Raw genomic sequence first — 25,763 nt, 5'->3', positions numbered from 1 at the left:
GAAGCCAGGGTCGCCTCGTGCGACTAGACCCGGTGGTGATAAAACTGATTGTTTTCAGGCGCGAATACAAGACAGTTATACACAATTTAAAGTTGTTTCATGGGTTACACACACAAATAAATGAGTACTTGGGCATATATACAACATCAAGTGCACCGCAACGCATATAGACGTGCATGCCTAGATCTACACGTAAATATACACTTAAATACATATATACACTTGAACATCATGCGGGCATATAGGTTGATGGTCGAACAGTCACTCACATGGTAACAATAACTAGCCTCCTGTCGGTCCTAGAGAGATTCCAGCCGTGTATAATTCAATAGGCAGCTACCAGCACAATTGTTTTATGCGTTCTTTTATGACACGCTGAGAGTCAATTTGATCAAGAAAATCTGGTAACTTGTTAAATATGCGAGGAACATAATACGACCGAACACATTCTCCATTTTTAGGTGATACACGAGGAATTATAAAGTGTGTACTGTTTCTTATAGAGCGCTGGACAGTTCGAGGTATTTTAAATTGTCTGAGCCAATAATGTCTTAGGATGACACATCTATGAAAAAGGGGTAGAAAACGCGGCAAGCCCACATAAGAAAATATATCATCGTCCTGGTTTAGATTCGGATTGAATGCAACGTTTTTCGCGATGTTCCTCAGAATGGCGTCAATTTTCGTTCTCCAGAGGGTTGAGCAGTTGGCAAAGATAGTAATTCCATAGCGAAGAACTCCGTAGGCAAGAGCATTCACGACTGTCTTTCTGACGGAGATTGGGAGGAACGTTTTTGTATGGTATAACAGACAAGATACACCTCGCAGTCTTTTAGCCAGATAATCAAGGTGTGTGTTCCAGGAGAGATCGCTATCGAAAAAAAGTCCCAAGTATTTGACTGTATTGTGGTATGGAATGGGTGTACAGGTGCAAGATACACAAGATGAGGAATGTAATATAAAAGGGATGTCGATGCACTGTCGTTTAAGTGGATTGCGGAAACAAATAAGCTTTGTTTTTTGTACATTCACTCTGATTTGATTGGCTTCAAACCAGTCCATGACTTTCGTAGAATTTATTTGTAGAGTGTTTATTGCCATGCGCAGGCTGACATGAGTGGATAACAGCAATGTGTCATCTGCGTATTGAAAAACTGAGCATCTTGATGTTAATCTAGCGAGATCGTTGACGTAGATATTAAACAACAGGGGGGACAAAACTGACCCTCGCGGTACACCTGACTTGAGAAATACCTTAGCACTTTTTTCGTTGCAAACCATTACCTGCTGCGAACTGTCTGTCAAAAAGTTTTGAAGCAACAAAAAAAAGGACCTCGAAATCCGTAGTTGTAAAGTTTGTTTAAGAGTATTTGGTGACTGATGGAATCAGAGGCTTTGGATGCGTCGAGAAAAAGGGCACATGTAAATTGATTATTGTCGAACGACGTGTGCAAGATATCAGACATGTCCTCAAGTAAGGATTGAGTGCTGCGGCCGGCAATAAAATTGTATTGGTTGGGCGATATAAGGTTGTATTTATCCAGAAAGTCTCCTTGGGAGAAGAGCTTGTTGGTTTAAGTCATGGATGAAGAAAGAATAAAACAATTAAAACAGGGACAACACAACCACATCTTTCAACTAGCAACAGACGAGTAAACTTTCAACAGCGGGCAGCCGACTATACCCAGTAGGAATAGGGGAGAGAAGCGGGAGAGAAGGAGGGAAGGGAAGGGAGCCTTCTCTCCCCCTTCTGTCTCCTATTCCTACTGGGTATAGTCGGCTGCTCGCTGTTGAAAGTTTACTCGTCTGTTGCTAGTTGAAAGATGTGGTTGTGTTGTCCCTGTTTTAATTGTTTTATTCTTTCTTCATCCATGATCCAGAAAGTCGTTCATCGAATCGATTTTAAAATGTGTTTCTCCAGAACCAACGCCAAACACGGAAGAATAGAAATGGGACTATAGTTTTTTACATCGTCGCGTGCGCCATTCTTATAAAGGGGCCTTACGATTGCGCTTTTAAAATATAGGGGGAAAATTCCAGTGAGAATGATTCCATTTAGTATTTGGAGAAGAACATTTTTTAAAACGTGAAAATTGCGGCGCAAATCGCTCAGTTTTATATTATCGACGCCAGGGGTTTTGTGAGGACGGAAGCTAAATAACAGCGTATGTAGATCTTTTTCCGTCATGTTTGGGAGATAGGCACTGTTTAAACAAGATTTTTCTTGATTGTCTGTCGTAATTTGTGCATGGCAAGATACGCCAGAAACGGAAGCAAAAGAGTGATTGAAACTATTCGCCACAAGGGTCATATTTGAGTGAAAGTTTTTCTTAATAACTTCGTCGATAGTTATAATAATAATAATAATAGTAATAATAATAATAATAATAATCGCTTTCGGTATGTCAAATGAAGGGTCCGTCTAAGCCGACAATGGCTTGTAAGACTGGACCCAGCAAATTCGCATAGGTGAAAAAAAGAACACATGAATAAACAAACACGTACACAAGGCTTCGGCTAACCAGCTTCCCACGTCAAATCCCCCCAAAAAGCACAAAAGAAATATACATATGCGAGAAAATAGCGAAAAACGCACATAGAAACAAACACCCGATCAAAAGATTCAACTTACCAGCACCCTAATTCAAGTCAAAACGACACCAGCACAATAATTAGCTTTCACAAGCATAATGACGAAGCCACTTCTTCAAATCTCCTTTGCCAGTAACACTGAAAATGTCTTCAGGAAGGGTATTAAAAATGTCTGACACGTAAAACCACCGTATTCGTTTTCCATATCTGGTGACACATCTTTGGACTTCATACCGAGGAGACGTTCTGAGGAGGCGCGATGGTGTATGCAGTGTTTTAAAACTTTCACTCCAAAGATGGCGTAGCGCAACAGCTTCAGTATACAAACTACGTAATTTTGGCATCTGCAAATCTCTGAAAAAATTCTCACTGGATGAAAAACATGAGTTCGCAAAATTCCTTTCAAAATGCTGTCAATTTTAGAGTGCCAAGATGTTGTGCAATAGGCATGTAGCGTCACCCCATATCGCGGTACACTGTACGCAAGCGCATGGACAATCGTTTTTATAACCTTAAAAGGAACAAACAATCTCATATTATACAACATACATGCAACTCTCCTTAGCACACAACACACATGTGCCATTTGTTCGTTCCACGACATATCACATTCAAAAATCAGACCCATATATCTTGTATAGTCCACCCAGGTAACAGGCTTACAACAACAAGGTTTGCAACCAGAACTGTGTAAAAGAAAAGGGGCATTAGAGAATCCGGGTTTCAGGGGATTACGGAAACAGACAAGTTTAGTTTTTAATGGGTTAACTCTTATACGGTTGGCCGCATAGCAGTCCATAACTTTAGGCACATTTAACTGCAGAGTGTGAACCGCATTTTCGAAATTGATGTGTCGCGAAACAAGCAAGGTGTGGTCGGCATACTGAAAAATATCCCATCCAGCAATAACAGTTTCTAGGTAATTTACATAAACATTAAAAAGTAATGGGTTTAGCACCGACCCCTGAGGGACGCCGGTTTCGAGAAACTGGGTTGAGCTATTAACTTTATCTATAGAAACCACCTGGGCCCTACCTTCTAACAGATTTGTCAAGAGCGAGTGAAAAGGTCCACGTAAACCGAACCTCCAAAGCTTCTCTAATAATATCTCATGATTTACCGTGTCGAAGGCCTCGCTGACGTCTAGAAAAACGGCACATGAAAACATGTTGCCCTCAAAACCAGAGTAAATTTCGTCAGCTACATCCTCTAAAAGTAACTGCGTACCACTCCCAGAAATAAACCCATATTGCCTAGAAGAAAACAGTGAACACTGATCAATGAAGCTGGTCATTAAATGGAAAATGTGTTTCTCAAAAACATGTTCTAGCACGGGCAAAATCAAAATCGGGCGGTAGTTTTCTACCTTTTTAGGATTCCCGCCTTTGAAAATCGGTCGCACTATAGCAATCTTAAGCTCATTAGGGATCACGCCCAATTCGATAAATCCGTTTAACATGAAAAGAAGTGTATCCTGCAGATATCTGAAGTTTTTTTGAAGACAACCAAGAGTTATACCATCCACGCCTGGAGACCTAGTAGGCTTAATGCTGAAGAGAATCGAACGTAAATCGTCCAAGCTCATGGGACAAAGAAAAGCGGAGGTTGCGTTCATCACTATTACTGCTTCCGAAATACCAACTCTTTCTGGAGCACAAGTGGATCTAACAAAGTAGGAATTCAATCGTTCAACAATATCTCTCGATTTGTCACCGAAATGTTTTTTTAACAACGTCATTCACGGATGGCTTTCGCTGATGACCACGAACATTATTAACAAGTGGCCATGTCTCTGAAGAGCTAAAGCGCGCCTTTTCAAACTTGTTCTTGAAGTGCTTTCTTTTCGCCAATCGAAGCATAGCATTAGCTCTGTTCCTCACGGTCCTAAATTCAGAACGAAGATATTATGCACAGACTAAAACGGAAATCAATAGCAATGTCAAAGCAAAATGAAATACCACAAAACTAAAAAATATGCGAAAAAAAATTCACGGTAGGTCTTCTGTTAAAATGTTCTACAAACAGCAGAATATTCATTAATGTTCGAGAAAGGCAGGCGCTTAAAAGTGGCACACATTATTAAGCAAAATGAGTCTGCGATAGTTGGCTATTAAAACGAAATACCTCTAAGCATCTTTTTAACTTTGCTCAGGGATGTTTGGTTTAGAAGTTCAGGTGGTAAGCGAGTAAAAAAAAAATAATAATGATAATAATAATCTTTTATTTTCCTTTTTCCTTTAGAAACAAAAAAAAAATGGTGGAAAAGAGGGCAAAAAGCTGCTACTGCAGCTTGACGGGGCCCTCGTTCCCATAAACATGTTGGCGGAAAAACAGCGTAAAATAAAAATACACTCGACCAAAAAAAATACATACACACCAGCACACACTCTAATCATTCTACTTGCTTATGTAGAAAGATAACCAAAAGACATATGGTCACTCGGACAGAAACAATTTCAGAGCAGATGCGTGACACTACAGGGTATCGTATTGAAAATGGGTTGTAGTAGTATGACCGCTAACATTCGATTTTACTTTCCAAATATACACACATCAATCTGTCCAAGCTCATTTAGTAAAGATGGCACCACATACTTTAATAATGTAAAACCATAATTAGTACGGGGTGTTGAAACATTCCAGGTCTCGCCATGGCGGGGAACGTATTTATCATCTAACTTAGTAAAACATGACACTGCAGAAATGAAAGAAGTATTCCTGTGTATTAAGGCTACATTCTAAGTCACCAACAACCGAAATTTGTGCAGCTGTTCAATAGGAATTACACGATGCTTGGAAAAGTGTTCCTTGGAAGGAAAGAAACATTTGAAACAATTCGAATAGCCCTCTTTTGGGTTAGTAGTAGTCTTGTTAAGTTACCTTTTGTTGTTTCGCCCCAAACTAAATGACAATATACGTAGTGAGTATAAACCAAAGAGTAATATAAAAGCAATTTTACACTTGTTGGAAAGACATTACGGTTTCTACGAAAGAGACCAATGTATTTACTATAGCTTTTGCATGGACATATTCAACGTGCTCCTTCCATGATAATGATTCAATGAAAAGTACATCCAGGGTTTTTACCGACTTAACCACCAATAGACGAGTTGTTCCGAATTAAGGGGTGCCTTCAGAAAAACAAGGCGGGAGAGTGTACACACCCTCATGGGGGTAAAGGGAAATCACTGGGAAACGCCGTTACAACGTTTGTAAGGTTTTAACGGGGTAACTCGGGGTGCAATGCAGAGAGTTTGGTTCCATCCCAGTGTTTGACCAATGCCAAGTAATATTTAAATATAAGGGCAGAGTCACTCGGAGATTCATTAAAGCATTCGATATTGCGGGACTGGGGCCAGACTGTATCAGCGCCCCTTCGATGTTACTTTCCGATAAAGAGCGTGAATTTTCTGAGCGCGTAGGGCATTCAGGTGACGGTGGTGTAATCAACACGTGAAATGCCTGTTTTCTGTGTTTTTCATTGTTTTTGTTTGTATGACGTATACGGTATTTATAAGATGCCAACATGAATTAACTTCATTTGAGAGTCAGCGATGTGTCTTGCCGGTTGCCTTTTACGTTGTTCTCTTCTTCGCTCTGTTTTTGTTTTAGTTATAAAATAATTTCCCTCTTCCCCTCTCCTGCAACTGGCCGTCAGGATCGCAATAACCCCTTTCATTTCCTGACAGTTTCCTTGGTTAGTTTTAATTTTGCTTCCAGAACAGTCCGCTGTTTTAGCACTTTTGAACGTTACACGCGTAATTGACAGCCGCTATGAAGCACCTTTGGTGCTGGAAACGTTTCCAACAATACAGACCAGGAACGATGTCATCGTGAGCATTCACATGTGGTGAACATCATATACCTTGAGTATCGCATCATGCCCTCTACGCTTTTCTCACTCTTTGCATTTTTACCACTCACCCTTCATTCCCCCGGACCCCCCCCCCCCCCCCCCCCCAGACACGCACACTCACGCACACAGAACCGCATACGGACTTCAAGCGTTTGTTTTATTCCATGTTGAATAAACCCGAGACTGGGGCAAAAACGAATACAGTCGAAGCAACAGAAAAGGACAGGACGACGTCTCAAACAGAGTTTGAGACGTTGTCTGGTCCTTTTAGCTAAATGTAGCTGAAACTTTAGTGGGGAAATTTTTCGGCAAATTAAGGGGGAAATTTCCCACGTATATTTAGCAAAAAAATATCCGGCAAATTTATCCGCCATGTGAAGTCACTAAATCGGGGTGACGTCCTACCTGACATCACTCGTGATTTACTTGACGTCACTCGTAACCCTCGTGACGTCACACGTGACGTCACGTGTGTCGTCATTATGGGAAACGTCCCCAAATAAAACGCGGAGTTACGCCGCGGCGACGACGACGCCTTTCAAGCAGAAAATGGGCGCCTAAGAGCCCCGCTCTAAAAATGTGCGTTGAATAACAAGATAACGTCTTCAGGCTGATCAGTTGGCCTCTCCTGCACACACGCAGTCGGCCTTTTCCGCACGTACACACACCGAAGTGCAAAACACGTCATGACATTTTCGTTCATTTTTCTGAAAACTAGTTTACTATGACATTTGTGCCGCAAAAGAACAATCACAACGCTGAATGTACCTATAGTTTACTAATGTTCACTGCAGGGGATGAATCGTGCAACTTTGCTGATTTGTGACAAGAAAATTATAAAAATATTTGTATAAAATTTACAAATTAACCTGCAAGCCTACTTGTCTTCGCTGGCATATTTCAATCACACATTTTTGGCAAAAACGAGGCTATGGCAGTTGTTTGATATCACACATAAAATGCTTCTCCGGGCAATTTGTTGCCAAATTTAAACTGTCTACATTAACAAGTCTAAGAGATATTAAAACGCAAAACCGAAAACTATGCCTGCGGCGCGACGTCAAAGCGTGACTTTGCACAACATAAAACTACTCTCTGGGCAATTTTTTTTTGCGAATTTAAATTGTTTACTTTAGCAAATCTAAGAAAAAATACAACACCGAAAACTATTCGTCCGACGCGCAGTCAGAGCGTGACCACCCACAATATGAAGCATGACCTTCGTCGCTTTTCGGCACCTCGGTCACTTCAGTGCCTAAATATTCCTCAAATATCACGGAGTATATTTCACTGAAAAATAACTGAAAAATAACTAAACTTTTAATGGGGCGAACTTGTACCCAAAAGAAAGAGTTAATAGACGATACCAACAGAGCGTCGAAGTCGGCGTAACAGCAGGATCGCACGCTGGGGCGAGACTGACTCCGTTCGCCATGAGGAGCCCCTTGTGCGCCCTCGTGGGTTTCTGGAACATTCGGCGCAAAACTTTCGGTGCGTAAAACACTCGGAACTCGATCACACGAGAATGTTCTCAAACTTAAGAGTACGCCAATTTGAAAGAATAAATAGAATGACATACCACTGGGTGGAATCGAACCTAGACCTTCCGCGGGACAGTCAAGTGCGCTAACAATTCGGCCAGGCACGCGCTCGCTCGGCGACGCGCGTGGCAATATAATGTATGATCATCGCCGGGCCCTGCATTTCTCAAGCTATCAGTGATCAAACTCTAAAAAACCTACTGTGTCCAATTTCCCGCCAAAAGGCTTAGGTTGCCATTGGCTCACCCGCAAAACACTTGGGAGAGTCAACCACATTACTCTATGGAAGGAGCTCGTCGAATGAAGGGTGGGAAAATATTTGTAGACCTAAGCAAACCAAATTACAACTCGAGACAAGCAATTTCTAAAACCGAAAGGTAGGCCTATATTACGAAACTAAAAAATTATACTATGATAATCCAGATATCGTGAAAAAACGTAATTTAATTTATCAACTGGTCGATAAAATCACTTTTATGTTTTAGTCTATGAACAAATATTCTTAGGATTACCTATTCAGCTGTAATCTAGTTCAGTAACCTTGTAATTTCTCATGTTTGTTCTTGTTTTTAGTTTTTTTCTGTGTCAGATTTGTAGGAATTTTGATCAGCTTTTGTTCAAACCGCATTGAAACATGTGTGAAATACAGTTCTATCAATGAATCAATCAATAAATAAAAAACATTTATGCGCTGTGACACTGCGTATGAAATGGACATCTCAAACGTCGTGATCACTGCCACATCACATGACAGGGAGCTCTAACACCGCTCAACGCCGTCACAGCGATTATTTCTTTTAAGTCTAAACATATTTTTGGACTCGTAATTCGCTGGGATCCCTCCGTAGAGTGCACTGATCGACTCTTTCAAGCATGAGAGTAATATTCCATACAGATGCGGGACAAGGGGGATAAAGGACAAACACAAAACACCAAATACTGCTAGGTCACTCGTACACGACCGAAACAAATCCGCCTGGTCCTTGTATCGAACCAGGGACCTCTCCGTTCCCAGCGGAGCGCTCTACCAACTGAGCTAACCAGCAATTAGACGTCACTAGAGCAAACGAGTTTTATGAGCTGCCACCAGTCTAACACTGCCACCAGTCTGAGGCCAACAAGGGAGAAAGACCTGCATTTTAAGGCTAATATAATAATGCAATTAATCCCAAGGTGCAAGCGAGCTGGACAAGAATGGCGATACTAATTCCTGGAGAAAGGGAACAAGGGGGACAGGACAAACACAAATCTCAAAACACAGCTAGGTGACTGGTGCGTGACCGAAAAAATACGCTGGGTAGTGGTATTGAACCAGAGACCTTTCCATTTTCAAAAGATCGCTCTCCCAACTGAGGTAACCAGGAGGAGTTAGACGTCAGTAGAGAAAACGGGTTCGTCCTTTGTCCCCCTTGTTCCCCTTTGCCACGGATTATAATCGTCATTCTTGTCCAGCTAACTTGAACGTGTTCATTTAATTGCATTATCATTGATACCTTAAAACTGCAAGCCGTTCACCCTTGTTGGTCTTAGACTGGTGGCAGCTGATAAAACCTGTCTGCTCTACTGACGTCCAATTCCTGGTTAGCTCAGTTGGCAGAGCTCTCCACTGGAAATAGAGAGATCCCTGGTTCAAATCAAGACAAGGCGGATTTTTGGGTTTCCACGTCTGTAGGTAATATTATCGTCATGCTTGTACGGCTTGCTTGCCATTTTCCATTAGATGCATCATCTTCGGAATCTTCCGAGCACTTTGCACAAAATTAGACGCACTAGATTACTCAGAATGTATAGTCTGAAGGCGAGTTATATGCTCTAACCAAAGCTGTAAACCAATAGTCGTCACTACACACACAGTCGTAGTAACACGTTAAAAAAGGCCTATGTTGCGTCAAGCGCAAGGTGCGTTGCGCACCGCAGATGTGACGTGTAGGGATTGTTTTGTTTTTGTGATCAAGTTATGCAAAAAAATATATTCAATTTTTTGTTTTCAATATAAAACAATATCTACGAAAAACATCGTAAAAGCTTTTTTTTTGTGTGTGCGAACTTTTTGATCCGGCCGTATGACATGACAGGACAAATATGAATCGGGCATGTCAAGTGCAGCTTCTGCGTAAACGAAAACATTCCCCAAACAAAAAATATAAACTAAACACGAGTTCGTGAAGCTTGAAAAACAAGCGAAACAATAGTGCATAACGCAACTCTAGCGAACAAAAATAAAATAGTGTATGATCTAGCAAACTCGCACGTCATTGTTTTCCCTCACTTTTCTTGCACTTGTTCAAGAAGAAAGAAGGTAACCATGAGGTATATATAAGCAAGGTATAATTCCCCAACGCTCGTGACTCTCCCGACAACAAAAATGCGTCTGAGCTGTATTCTGTGCTTCTTGGCAATGTGCCTCTTTGGTAAGTTAATAATTGCTGCCAATCAGTATGGTCCTGGAATGCCGTCATTTGATTATCTTAATATTCATAAAATGTGCGAAATTTCATTTATGTTGATACGTTGGAATTTAATGTAGTCTAAAAAATTATTTAAAAAATAACCTTCCTTGGTGATGAAATATTATAGGATCAAAATATCATTAAAACATCTCATAATGATGTCGAGTAATCATTTTTAGATAAAACTCTCCTACTTCTAGTAATGTCTATCCTTCTGTGCAAGGCTGCAAGGATCATATACAACATAACATTTTTTCCTGCCGTGTATTGTTTTTGTATCTTTAGTGATATTCTCAACACAGGAACAAATATAGCTATCTCCGGAAAACGTTACATTTTCGGGATATTAACAAGGAATTATCATAGTTCTCTAGTCTTGACAATATATGTTTTGTCAGATTTCTATTTCAAGCTAGCCGATATGAAAAGTTCAGTTTCAACTCAGTAATTTACCAACTCCCGTTAAACACTGGCTCACGATGAGAAGTCCCAGCCTCACCATGCCCCGATCCCGAAGCCATCTCAAATCAGTATGCAGAGTTTACCGCTCTATCATTCAGGGTCTATCTGCGTGGTAAAAACTGATACATTAGTTTACACCAAAGCTCAATGGGGTGCTAGGTTCCAGGGACACGGCGGCTATCGTGCTACCCGGATGTACTTAGGATTCTCTGGCGCCTAAATGGTTGTTAGTTTGAAGGAATATATTCAGGGACTGAACATAATACAGTAGCTTAGGTACCGTATTTACTCGAGTAATAGCCTTACTGCCTACGAAGAAAAGCTCAGTATCCGCTCTTCCACGGAGCACGCGGACCGGCAGTCACGGGATCGACAGAATGATGCCAGCGATATTCGCGACTCCAGCAAAACGGACGACACCAAGCGGGAAAGCCTGGAACCAGTCGGACCAGGTCGCTCCGCGCCCCTCCGCGTCTCCGGTGGCTTTCGCGGACACGAGTTGGCGCGGTGGCGAACAACGTAATTTGACGAAGGTCAGAAAATTTCTTAAGTTCGCCTGAGTGATCATTAGTGTGGTGAAGCCTCAGTAGATTGTTTCCTTCCATCGCGTGTTTGAAAGCCCGTTTACTCCGCAACACACGGTCGCGTGCTTTCTATTTCTTGGATGGGGAGGAATCACGGAAAAAACGTTTTGATTTCTTTTCTGTCTCGAATCACATTCAAAGTAACGACGACTTGGTAACTGATAAGTGGCTTCTTTATAAAGATGTAGAACAGTCGACTAAGGACGACAGACGAGGCATTTCACCGGAGGGAGCACCAATGTTGCAGTCAAGTGAATGGGAAGGTTCGATAGCTGCTTTTCTTGAGTTTGGTTGTGTTCGGTTAGCTTCAAGTTTGAGCCACACACGCCGGTCGTTGCTTTGGCCATTCATCTTGGCTGCTTTTCGCCGAAAACGCCTCTGGAGCTCACTGAAGGTGTTGGGCTGATTTCGCAATTACTTGATTCAGGAAAGCCTGCTCGTTGCAAATAATGAATGAGGGAAATTATCTGTTTTCAAAAGGTGGGGCACGAGTCTTGCAACGTTAGAAGCTGTCACGGCATTTTGATCTGTCGCGCCTCCAATAATGATATGATACCCCCGTTGAAGCCAGCAGCAATATACGTCTACATTGCTTAGATTTACCGGCCACAAAAAAAAAAAAAAAAAAAAAAAAACTCATTTTCTTCGTTTAGGATTCGAATCAAAGTTCAATGCAGAGAGGTTTTGCGTGAATCTCCGATGAAGACTTTCTTCGGTCTGTCTCCGTGCTGCCGGCTAGATCCATTTGTCTAAGTTTAACTAGTATCTCTCTGTCTGTCCAATATACTTTTATTCAGCAGTTCACCTAGTAGCTAGTCAACTAAGCTCATATTTCAACCCGAAGAATATACTAATATCGCTTTTGTGGGACCATAGTACGTAATATAATACATAACCCGCTCGTCAAAATGCCTTCTCGATTGCTACTAAAACCTGAATTGAAATACGAGTATGAGCGGCTTAGTGGGGCGCCGGCGGGTTAACATGGTCCTTGGCTCAAGAAGCGCCTGCTTAATTTTCGTAATTTTCCTGCAGCCTGTGTTGTTGACGGAGCGGACGACTGGAGCTGTTTCTTAAACGCGGATACGCACAAAAGCTCGATTTCGCGGACAGATAAGTCGCATGGTCGAGGCATGCCAGTTAGCTGAAAATTACTTTCGATGGAACAATTCTGTTGTCATCGCCGCTTTCCTTAGATGATCAAAACTGATTAGTATATTACCGTCTCTCCGGAGCCCATAGTTTCGGTTTTGAACGACATCTCCGAAACAAAAGTTTGGCATGAAAAGAGCAAAAAACACCGGGAAAACAAAACTATGCTTTGCAAGCTTATGTGCACCGGCTACACTTAACCGTCCCAGTTAAATACCTATAAAATTGGGCATTAAACAAAAGGGAATCTGTTAAATTGAACGCGCCACCTGTTCAGGCGGCCCGGCCGAGCCGACGCGACATGGACTCAGCCGCCATGTTTGTTTGGTGGTGGCGGCCCCTAAAGGTCGCTGGAATCGCGAATACGGAACAAAAATAACGTCTTCACGTTAAGGTACCATCTGTGAAGATTGCATTTTAACAGAGAATATCGGTCTCGAGCTTTATACGCTGCTCTTCATGCGTAACGTAATGAGCGACTGTATACGTTTTTTGCGAGAAAGTAGACCTAATGGGCTTGTTCATAAATAGTGCGGATATTACTCGAGTAAATACGGTAGCTAGGTGAAGCTGAGTATTGTCAAGGATGGTGACCAGAAGAATAAATAAACAGGAGGAAATAAACTTTTTACGGGACGAACTTCTGCCCTAAACAAGAAGGAAACAGAAAATAACAACGGAGCGTCGCGGGCGTCGAAGTGGGCGTAACAGCAAAATCGAAAGCTGTGGCGAGACTGAATCCGGCTCGTCACGTGGAGCACCTTTCGTACCCCCCGTGAGTTTCTGGAATATCTGTCGTAGAACTTTCGGCGTGTAGAACATTCGTAACTCGATCACACGACAATGTTGTCGAACTTACGGGAATGCGAAGTTGAAAGAATAGATAGGTAAAAGAATATTGCGCTCCCTGGAATCAAACCTCGTACCTCCGCGCGACGGCCGAGCGCGGTAAATCCTCGGCTATGTACGCGCAGGTTTGTACACGTTACTGAAAAATAGTAAGGAATTACATTTACAATTACTCGAGGTTAAATTGTAATTTATTACAATTACAATTACTCTGCCATAAAAGTAATTGACCGTTACCCCAAAAAGTAATCCGTTACTTTCGTGGCGTTACTTTCAACAATATTGTCTTCAGTTAAGAAACAAAGGGGAGCCGGTTATTCAAGTTCTTATTGTTGCAGCCTGTTTCATATATTGACCTTGAGTATTTTGAGCAACAGCTGACTCTCGAAAGTCTCGTTAGACATTTTGTGTTATTTCTTACTCAGTATGTAAACTGCCACGCTGAACACCCTTTGAACTGAGGCACTGGATGGGAGTGCCCTATAGTTCCTCACGAATGTTTTATGCTCTGCATTGAGCTTCTGCAGCGAAGCAATGGAAGTACTATTTACCTCGAAGATAGAGCAAAGCTTCGTCATTGTAGCGAGCGCCTGATATTCGAGAGTTTAAGTACATCGCTCCGATACCTCCGATACCACCGATAACAATATGATGAATGCGAAAAGGCGGCGGCGGAATATCGGATATCCTTCTCGGAGTCCTCGGACCGATCTACTAAAATTCTCCATTGTCGAAATCGCGAAGCAGTAGAAGTCATCATACACTTAGCCAAAACTAGGATAAGAATTGATTTGTGTCCATCTTAATATACCGGCCCATATTGCCAGACCATAGCAAAACACAGTTGTAACAGTAAGGTGATAATTAAATAATAAATAAGGTTTGGCTCGATCTTCTTCTTCCTTTGGTTCTTGTCGAGCCTCGGTTGAGACGTTGGTAAATAAAAAAAAAGTTTTCAGTATATAAACATAAGTAATCGAAAAAAGTACGCTCGTAAGAACAATTAATTAGGACGTCGATTAAAACAAGAAAATGTAAACGTACGTGTTCCGTGCGTACCTTTTTTGATGCCGTTCAAAACGCACGGAGCACGCACAGACTGCAGTTTACTCCGGTGTTCTCCAGATAGACGTCCGCTGATGCCACAGCTAGGCAGCGAAGGGCAGAGATACTGTGACCCGCGCTCACGAGTTTCACTCTCTCCTCAAGCCCAGACTATCAAGTCTACGTTAGGCACCAATATGTTTAATTTGTGAAAATATCTGTTTGAGATAAGATGCGTCCTGCTGGGGTGTAGGAACATATGGTCCCGGAACTAATGGTCCCGTAACAAATGGTCCCGAAACTAATGGTCCCGGAACTAAAGGCCCCGGAACTAATGGTCCCAAATCCAGGGTAGGAAAAAATGGTCCCGTCAGAAGATTGTTTTGAAACTAAGATATACCATGCAATATACTTCATCTGTTATGCAATCAGTGATTTCCTGGTGGAATGAAGGATCTCGTCTATATTTTGAGGCCGGTTACTTTGAAGAATGTGGTCGGGTATTGAACTTAATTTTATTCGAAATCGTCAGAATATTTTCGAAACGAATACTGTCTAACAGTTATCTCCTAACCGTTAATTTTGTGACCTTAAACTATATTATAGGAGTTATTACGTCGTTTTATCAAACAGCGACTTTTGAGCGAATTGACGTTTTAGTGAATAACAAGGGCTCAAGTTTACCCCCCCCCCCCCCCTCCCCCCGCGCAGCGGCGCTTAGGCCGTTCGCGGCGACAGTCTGCAGCATCTCATTACAAAAACGTGAACCCCCTTGGATCACCCGATAACGCCGCTTCGCGGCGGCCGCCTATTCCCTAAAGTGTCATTCGGTGAAACGTGGGCGTTCGCTAAAACGTCAGTCGATCAAGTGCCTCCCCCCCCCCTCTCTCTCAGTCATACTGTTGAAGGCATGAAACTCGAATTACTTCCATCTCGTCCCGACGCGTAGTGTTAGCACACATACCGAGCGAAGCTCTATGCCTTTATATATGCATTATGTTTCCAAAGCGCAAAACATTTCTGAGCTTCCCAGAAAAAAATAAACAGATCGAGTTCGTGGAACCGGCAGCCTCGAAATTCGGCGAGTGTTATTGGATTTTATCGGATTTATCCCAAAACGCAGAAGCCACATTGGCTATATATATCTGGGACCATTTTTTCCTAGTTTGTACTTGGGACCATTAGTACCGGGACCATTTGTTCCGGGACCATTTTTTCCGGGACCATTTTTACCGGGACCATTTGTTCCGGGACCATTTGTTCCGGTACCATTTGTTCCGGGACCATTTGTTCCGTTTCCCGTCCTGGCTGGGGTAAAAACAGAAAGAACGCTGACTCACAAAAAGCGTGACTGAGATGCAGATAACCTGGCTAGAATTCACAAATAAAGTGGGCCAACCCTAGAGGCTGGACTACAAAAAAGTAGATTGCTTTTAAAACAGGGTCAAATAAGGTGAAAGAAACAGAAAAAAAATAATATTTTCAAAGAGAAAATGATAAGTGTGCAGCAACGAACGAGGATGCTTGTGACAATAACACCTTCACATATTATCACATTTCTTTTAGCGGATTTTAGGGTAGACGGAGCGTTGTCTCGTGTTGTGGCATTATGAAAATGGTCGCAGTCACTATAACCAAGAAGGACATTGTTAGTTATTGTCTGCGCACTTACCTCCTCGAGCTTCTCGAAGAGGCACACACTACTTGGTGTCCTCCTCTCCCCGTCCTCGATCGCAAAGAAAAAATGAAGGGACTAAAAAAGTGGATATAACTTGCCCCCCCCCCCCCCCTCCCTCCTTTCTTTTTGTAGAAATGCTTATTTGGACTTCTTGACAGTGTTTTTAGGGTCTAAAAAAATGGATTCAGGGGCTTGGTGTTGCAAAAAAGGCTTTCCGGAACTGAAGAGTGCCAAGCCTCCCTTTGCGCAGGTCAATTTGCGTGACAGTGTCACTGCGCCTCGACTTTACCAAAATAAAAAAAAAAAATTAAAAATTTCTGTAGAAAGGGTCCTGCAAAAAAAAAAAAAAATGTAACGTATTACAAGGAATCCGTTACGTCAAAAATTTAAAGGAATTACTTTAAAATTACTCTAGAAAATATGTAATTATTTCGTTACTAAATTACTCTTAAATGTAAGGGACTACAAGAATTTCGTTACTTGTAACGGATTACGTACAAGTCTGCGTACGCGCTCGATCGGTGACGCGCATGGCAGTATATGTAATATAATTTCCTTTATGCTTTTTATATGTTTCAGCCTATGGATCAGCCTATGTAGGCTTCGAACCGCAATGCACAAGAAAATGGGTATGGGACAGCAATATTACCTTTGAATCTACTTTCAGCTTCTTGTGATTTCAGACTTCAAGTTAAAATGCATGAATTATTGCATATTCTGTGTCCTATATAGTTATTTATATTATGTCCGCTGCTTTTTAAGTTAAGTAAGACTAGTGGCATCTCCTTGGCTGTTAAAAAATTTTATGTCTTTACTATATAATATTTAAAATACGGGTTTCTCTGTAAACTTGAAGAACTGTATGATGTTTAGAATTGTATTCTTGGCGACGGTTTATGTCGCGAAAAATAAAATAAAAGTTTATACTTTTTTTTCTTTTTAGAAACTCCTTTGAGCACTTTAAGTACCCGTGCAATGCTGATCGAGAGACGTTTTTTAGTTTGTCGATCAACATCCTTATACACTTATTATAATTTAACCCGGGTGTTAACTATTTCAAGTGTATGACAACCTGCGTTAGGTTCATTGCAATAAAAACGCATAACTCATTTAGAAAAAAAAATGGCTAAAGATAATTGTTTGGAATTTTATGGTAATTATGTTCTCTGAAGGTGCTAGCATCACCTCATTAGTTCATTCAATATACAATGAAACCTTAATTGTATTGTTATATCTTCCTCGCTATCCAAATACGCTAAAAGGTGCAAATAATAACACGCTTCTGCTCAGAGGGAACATCAGGATCTGAAAAGTAAATGAGTAGAATTGGACCAATTGGACCAACCAATTGGACGAAGGCCCACCTGCATTCGTAAATTGCGAACAACGCCTTGTCGGATTCCACAGAACCGATGTGTACGGACGTTTTGAGGTTCACTAATGGACCGAAACGCGCCTCAAATGTATAATAAAAAAAAAAAAAAAACTAGGTGTGGGCGAATATTCAAAATTTCGAATACAAATCGAATATTACAGATTTAATATTCGTATTCGATTCGTAAGCTATGACTTTGGTATTTTCGAATATTCGTCGTAACACGAATATTCGAAATTAATTGTATATTCAAGAACGTATTCGCAAGCGTAAGTTTGGCTTTCGGTTTCAGTTTCGGTAACCAAGGCCCATTGACAGCGACATAGCTGCATGGCGGCTATAATGTAAACTGGTGTTGTCGGTGTCGGCAGCGATAATCTGCGAGTTTTTGTCCTCTTGTTACTCCTGACTTTTTAAACTGTGCTCACTTTGCGTTCGCCCACCCGTGTTATGGTGGATGAAGGTGATTGCGGGGAACCCTCTGGGAAGCTTAGGAACGAACGGGAAACGGCACCAAAACGAAGAGAGTGGAGTGCTATTTTGAAATATTTTTGGTTACAGCATTGTGGAATACCGCGGCTTCAAAGAACTTCTGAGAGAAGCTGTTCCCAACTATCGCCTACCATCCCGCTCTACACTCTCGCGCGTGCTTATGCCACGAATGTATGACGACACCGGAAAGAAGGTGAAAACAGAGTTAAACAGTGTCTTTGAAGGCGGCACTACCGCTGTTGCATTTACAAGCGACATGTGGACATCGCGCGCTAACGAATGTCACGTGAGCTTCAACTGCCATCTCCTCACTCCAAAATTTATGATGTGTGACTCACTTTGAACACTCGACACGTGGCTGCCAGTCACAGTGCTGTGAACATCGCAACTATTCTGGACGCAATGTGTCATGACTGGGAGATACTCGACGAATGCGCGAAGTTCATCGTAACGAATAAGTGGCGCAACATCCGTGCTGTGGTAATTAAGGAGACTTCCGTGAACTGAAAAATCGTGCTTTGCGCATTCGCTTCAACTGGCGATAAATAACGCGAGACCCCGTTCGCCGCCCATTGATCACCTATGCAAGAAAGGGAGGCATATTTGGGGACATTACAAGCAGAATTCACCAGCTCCGAAAAAACTCGAGGAGTGACAAAAAAAAAAAAAAAAAGATGGAAAAGAACGCACTACGTCTGGTGCAAGACATTGAGACGAGATGGAATAGCCAGTATCTTATGATGTCTCGCCTTCACAGTGACTGCTCAAGGAAGCAGTCACTGTGGAGCTTGCTACCTTGGACTGTGACATCGATGGACTTGGTTCATCAGAGTGGAAAGATGCTTCTGGGTATGTACAAGCATTGAAGCCATTGTTTGATGCCACTGTTATTGCCAGTGCTGAGAAGTATCCGTCTTTGTCTTCCCAAGTTCCTATGATTTTCGGTATGCTCCACTGTCTTGGTAACTGCTGGGGCATCAGAATTTCCCGCTAAACTGATAAGATCCATCGAGGCAAGGTTCACTCTGTATGACGAGGACAAGGAAGCATGCCTTGCTATGCTCTTCGACCCATTCTTCAAGTCCACAATTTTTAAAGCTGAAAAAGAAAATTAATATGGCTAAAAGCTCTGGTGCCGCAAGAGCTAGCCTCATGTTATGCTACTGAAGAAACTCAGCCGGAAGCAGCAAAACAGACACAAAAGCAACACTCAACGCCGTCAGCAGTCATTCGTCAATCGTTTGACCACTTAGTCAAAAGCACAATGGAAAGCAAAGTGGTTTCAGCTTCAGAATGGGAAGTATGCGGAGGATGCACTGCTAAAGAGAGAGAGTGATCCGTGTGAGAGGTGGCGAACTGTCTGGTGCTTGAGATATTCGAGTCTGGCGAAGCTTTGCATCAAATACTTGGCAATACCTGCCACTTCAGTGCCGAGTGAGAGACTTTTTTTCTGTGGCTGGAGGTGTTGTTTCCGCTCGAAGAAAGCGCCTCGTACTGACCATGTGCAGCAGTTGATTTTTCTGCACGACAACTTGTAATCTTCCCTACAACTAGAATTTTCGTGTTTTTCTTTTTGTTTTATTCTCGTTAAGATTACAAGTTGTCATGCAGAAAAGTCAACTGCAATTCTGCACTTCAAAAAAAAAATGACATCAGTTTTGACATGTGAACATAAAAAATGCTGTGAATAAATTTATCTGCCTTCAACTATTCGATATTCGATTCGATAGTCGAAACTATTTGTATTCGATTCGTATTCAAAAATATTAATATTCGCACACCTCTGTGTTAAACCTAACTTTTTTCAACCCTTCTTCGTGGACGGCGATGTGTTTTTTGTTTTTTCTTGAAAGGTACACCCGCGGGCGTTATGAAGGTGAACGGCGGACCATCGACCGGTCCGTGCTATCAGCGCCATGGCGCGGCTGCTGTGGCGACTGGATTTCTTATCGCGCGCTTCGCCGAGATTAAGCGCTTGGATCGAGCGCTGTTCTCAGCTCTGCTGCTACTGTCCGCAGAAAGCGCCAGCATTGGGGAAGCAGCCTTTGAGACGCTATCGGTAAACAGTGTGATTTAGTAGTTTTTTGCTATATGTGCTAAAAAAGAACACAATATTGTTTTATTTGTGTGATGTGTCAGCAGCCGCGTCGCACTTGCGACGATGACGATGTTATATTAGCCACGCCGACAAAAAGACATGCAGAAATTGAAGCCTACTTCCACGCCTTCTGCAGATAGTAGCAGCAGATCTAAAGACAGCGCTCGATCCAAGCGCTTAATCTCGGCAAAGAGCGCGATAAGAAAGCGAGCCGCCACGGTAGCCGCGTCATGGCGCTAAAAGCACAGACCGGTCCACGGTCCGGCGTTCACCTTCATATCGCTTGGCGGTGTACACCCGCCGGCAATATGAGGGTGAACACCTTACCTGGTTTCTTGCCTGTTTTACGGCTCCCTTAGCTATATTAACTCTCAACGTCTCACATGGTACGTGGCTTGGGGGTCTAAAGTTTGCGTTCTAGCCCTCTTCTGGAACAGCGTGTTCCAAAACTTGCAGGAGCGCCAAAAACAAGTAGAGGGCTGTTCACCTCCATATCGCATATATATATATATATATATATATATATATATATATATATATAGTATTCAAGGTCTTTATTTTTCAGCTTAACATACTCGTGTAAAAATAACCGTTTAAGCTACACTAATGCGGTGTGTGCAGATGAATTATACGGGCTGGGGGACATTATGGGCATGATATAGAAGCCTAATCATAACAATAACAGGCAAAATAATTAAATATTCTTAATTCACTTTCTAAAAAAAAAAAAAGACCAGTTGACAACTTCCGTAGCGTCATCGAAAGCCACTCAATCAGTCATTCTTCAGAAAACTTTTAGCGCGTGTGAAGCGCACTATCTTGAGCTGAAGTTCCATCTCATGCGACAGGCAAAAGGCTGGGGCATTTATAAGAGACGGAAAATCCTCGCGTCATGGGACCGGTAGTTTTGCTCCTGATGCAGCTGTAGTCCCTTTAGCGCTCCAGCGTGCTTCTCAAGGGTGCTCCAACCAATTATGATATTGTGTGATTTAGCGGTTTTCGATGACGCGCAGTAAGTTTCTAATTAAAGCGGTATCTGTATTTTCAATAATTAAAACGTTATTTACTTGTTTTATGTAATTAGCCGAGTGATTGTGATGATTAACTTTCTATATTATGTCCCCCTTCCCGTATAGCTAACCTGCATAAAACACATTCGTGTAGCTTTCGCGGCTTTTTTAAAAATAAATCTGCAAAGCTTAAAGAGAAACACGTTCTTTATTGAAGTGGCTCATTACATGCGATTTTCTTGTATTACATGTACGACATTATAGGCGTACAAATGAGAAGTCGCAAACATCTTTTGCGCTCTTTAGGCCGTGGGAAGTTGATAAAACAATATATCACAAAAGCATAATAAACATATACTGTAGTGGCAGGATTCAGTTTCGAGAGCGCCTCCTATTTTCGGCGAGAGCTACTATGTGCTACGTCACCAAGGCTAGCGTATCTTCCACAGTACTCAAAAACAAAAAAAAAACACAAACGTAGAATCATCGAAAGATTTCTCGCGTACTACTTTTTACTTTAATTATTTGTAACCTTTCTCGTTTTCAACTAAAGGCAGCTAGCCTTTCATAAACAACCCCAAAGGATTATTAATGCGGAGCGTCTAGCGAAGAAAGTAGGCTAAAAAGTTTGGTTGCAAAACCTTGATAATTCTGAATTTTTTGCATTTAACGCCTTACCTGGCGTTTTAGAGAACTAAGTGGTAAATTATACATAGATAATAAACTTCGAAACAGGTGAAAGTAAAAATGTTTGAATTATTTTCTTGCTTGGGGTTGTCAGAAACTTTTGACAAATTAACTCTCGCAAACCTTAAAAGTGCGTCCAGTGTCTGCGTTACATTGTGCTTCCGCCATTCTGATGCCTTACTGGGCTGTTGTTCCTAAGAAGCAACAAAGTGAAAATCGAAACTCTGTTGGTGTATTCAAATCTGAGTCATTTTCCCAGGACTAGTTCAAACGCTTTACGGAAATGTATTATGCACACAGGTCGTGCTAAAGTAAACAGAAACAAACGTGACCGAATTTCCGGTTGGCTATTCTTTTTGCTTGTTTTCGAGTACCCGCCGTAATTAGTGTATACTTAAAAGTCTCACCGTCGAGGAGTAACTGTGGTGTCTCCTGAAATTTACTTATACGGGATCAGCGTGCATTACTGATCCCATGGGTAAAAAAAAAGAGCACCTCATCTCAAAGATATGACAAATCTGCCGAAGGTATCGTCGGCGAATCTTGACGACTACCCACTCGAGCCACCTGGTTTATATACCTGACAACACTTAAAACCTACAAGTTCTTAAACGCGTTTAACTACTTGGTAAACGGCAGGGCATCGTCGATTAGCACCTACCGCTTCCAAGTGCCGAAAAGTCGCACCGAGCTTCCTTGCATGAGTCACCGAGCCGGGTTTTGGTTTTACATTCCGAATGTTTTTATGCGAAAGCATTAACTGTCCCATGAAGCGAACCGACGTCCTCAGCTTTGATGCCGGGCCACACGGCACCTTCCCCTGTCCCAATGGAGCGAAGCTTGTCGTCTGTTGCAGAAACCTGATGGATAGGCTCCGACTGGCTAGAGCGCGTAACGAAGGAACGAGGCTCCCATTAGCTCTAGCGCAGCTATGTTAAAAAAAGGAAAAGAAAACGTTACCAGTGAAGCAATGTCTATGGCGTAGCAGCGCTTGCAGTGGCCCGCCCGCCGGTAAGAGGTACGGTGGTGAAGGCCTGTCTGCTCAGCTCGCTCGGGCAAACTCCGGAGGGGCTGCACGGCCGAGCTCAGCGCGGCGCGGCCACTTCACGAGAGCGCGCGCTCAGCCGTCGGCCGCTACCTCGGCAGTTGCGAAACGTGAGCGTTCATCCACTACGCCGTAGACGGACTGAGGGAGCGAAAGAACGGCATTTATGCTTTCGCACTCACAACTCATAACAAGTGCTTAGGTGTCCTCGGTCTCTTTTTTTATTACGGTTACTTCAGGGCGACGCGTGTCTCTGTAACGCACAATTTTCTAATGTTCCGACTTGCTTGCTTTGCCATTCATGTTTCATTTTCCGGAATACTGTACCAGCTTCCATATACACATGCCGTAATGGCCCGGCTGGCTCCTATCGTTGTACGAAGGTGGTCGGTCAAGGCGCCGCTGGCGCCGCACCTTGGAGTTTGTCGCGTTGCGGCATGTGTCGGCAGCACATTGAAATAAGCGAGCACCACCTGCTTAGCTGCGATCACCGAAGCTCGGCGGCGTCGGTGGCATCCCCCGTCTCGAAATAATCGAGAAATCGTCACTTGTAACATTTTTTTCTTGCCGGTGCGTATCGGAAACTCAAGAACCGCGAGCGTAGGGCACTTCTTGAGCTTAGATTTCGGGCAGTTGCTTGGTGGTGGACCAAGACTGGCCGTTCACCCACCCGAACACAAATTAATAGAGAAGAACCCGAAGTATCACCCTCTCCTTGTCATGGCGGCAGGAAGAGGCACGTATACCCTGTATAAAGTTAATGTAGGTGATTTAAGCGACCTAAAACTATTTTAGAAACGTCACGGCCGAAGCTTTGGACACGGATTGAACATGAGCATATATCACCTCTGGTTTTACGTTCGCTAACAATGAATCCTTCGGTAAATACGAGGGTTCGCGTCGTGGCCAATATGTGCGCGGAATAACGGTTTGAGCGCAGCACGAGCTCTGAGCATTGTCAACTCATGAACGCGGCTTTTATAAACTTTGGCAGATACGGGCCGTCAAAAACCTTTACGGAGTTTTAAAAACGGTACTCGCTACCACACCCTGAGATCTAGTGCGCTCTCCCATAAGCGGCTCAATAGCACGCTTGCTTATTGATTGAAATGTGAGGGAGGAAACGAGGTAATGTGGTGAGAAAACGAGCACCATTTTTTGGCGAAACATCGTGAAACAAGCCGAGTTACGTCAGTGTGAACCAGCTGCGCGTTTTGAGAGCAGGCACTGTGGCGCCATCTGGATGAGGCAACGTAAGCTCATACCTGCGCCTAGGACAAGCACGGAATAACGTGATCTGTAGGAGGACCACGAGGTGATTCAGCCTTCAGATTTCCTCCAAGAAAGAAACCTCCATATCTTGAGGAAGAATTGGCACAGAAAAGGCGCAACGCCGAGGCAGACCGAGAGCGCGAGGCTGTACAGACGTCTAAAGAGCGCGACAAAAATGCCCGAAGTAATAAACCAACGAAAACCTACGCAGCGCGTCCGATGACGTGAAAGGCATTGTCAGACATTGGAGGTACCACTGATCATTTCGCCTTGAAAACGCAGGAAGCAAAGTATCCCAAATGCTTTCGTATTACATCTCCTTTTGCAACCACCAGGGTTATGCAAATGTTAGCGTGTGTAGCAACAACATAATAATAATTCAAGCCTCGTACCATCTAATTATACTGAGCCTATACAGTACTAAGTGAAAAAAAGAAAGAAATACGTTCAGAATTTTCTGTAATGCCGAATTAGAGCACAGTTCTTGAGGAGGAGGAGGAAAGGGTACGGAGGGGAGGGAAGGATACGGAAGTGAACTTACCGGGAAATTGTGAGAAAATTTGCCGGTAAATTCTCCCGCTAAATCTGACGGAAAAATTTACACGCTACGGTTAGCGGAAAACTTTCCGCACTAAGTCTTTCAGGAGAACTTCCCCGCTAATTTTAGATTAATAAATTGCTTGCTAAATTTGTTGGAAAAATTTGGCACCCTCAATTGGCAGAAAAATTTTCCCGCTCAATTTATCGAAAAAAATTTCCCCGCTAAATGTAGCGAGAAAAGTTTCTGCCAAATCTTGGAACCGTGTGACGTCACGTGTGCCATCATTATGGGACCGTCTCATAATACAACGGCGACGGCAACGGCGGCGCCGTTAAAGCCGGAAAAGGACGCCTAAGAGCTGCGCTCTAAAAAGTATATTTCAATAATAGCATCTGTCCGGATAGATAAAATATCAACATTATCCAGCCGAAATTCTTCACGAAGTAAGATATGAGCATACTATCGTGCACATTGATAGTCTTAAAGGACTCACGAAACGAATTTCGGGCTGAGATAAATTAATTTAGATTGGGATTTTACTAATAGCAATCGTTTAGTGGTTTCCGCGGCCAACAACAGTTTAAATAAATCTTGCTAAACCAGTAGTCATGTTTTATCTATCATTTCTTTGGTTATCCGTCGCCCCCGGTGTTGCACGGCTAGAAAAAAAAAGTTCTTAGTTCGAGCATACATATATACGTCCGCTTCTTCCAGCATTAGCTCCGCTTAATATGTAAATTAATGGCGCAGTTTAAATAACATCACGCAAACCAACTAGCACATCCCCAAGTTTTAGTCGTCTGGTGTATGATCATATTTTTGTGGCTTTAATGTGTAAAATGTTAACCCAAAACATCTTTATTCTTCTTCTTTTTCTATAGTCTCTTTTAGCCCCTTTGCAATGCCGGTATATTTGCCAACATGGAGAATATAAATTCCCGTGGATTCCACGATTTACTGTAGAACAAAAGGCTAACAGAACAGCCTGTAAGGTGGGTACAATCGTTTCTAGTATAAAACCTCAAGCTGTGATTC

At 42.5% G+C, this 25,763-nt stretch overlaps 1 non-coding gene across 1 annotated transcript; it reads right to left on the bottom strand.

Annotated features, from left to right (window-relative positions):
- Positions 1–8,962: 8,962 nt before the first annotated feature.
- Positions 8,963–9,034, bottom strand: Trnap-ggg. Its single transcript has one exon. It is a non-coding gene; the product is annotated as a tRNA-Pro (tRNA).
- Between the last annotated feature and the right edge of the window lie 16,729 nt (positions 9,035–25,763).

The sequence above is a fragment of the Ixodes scapularis genome, unplaced genomic scaffold (assembly GCF_016920785.2).
Source record: "Ixodes scapularis isolate PalLabHiFi unplaced genomic scaffold, ASM1692078v2 PGA_scaffold1__304_contigs__length_218370807, whole genome shotgun sequence".
NCBI lineage: Eukaryota > Metazoa > Arthropoda > Arachnida > Ixodida > Ixodidae > Ixodes > Ixodes scapularis.
The sequence above is the reverse complement of the archived record's forward strand: the minus strand, read 5'-3'. Positions and strand labels throughout refer to the sequence as shown.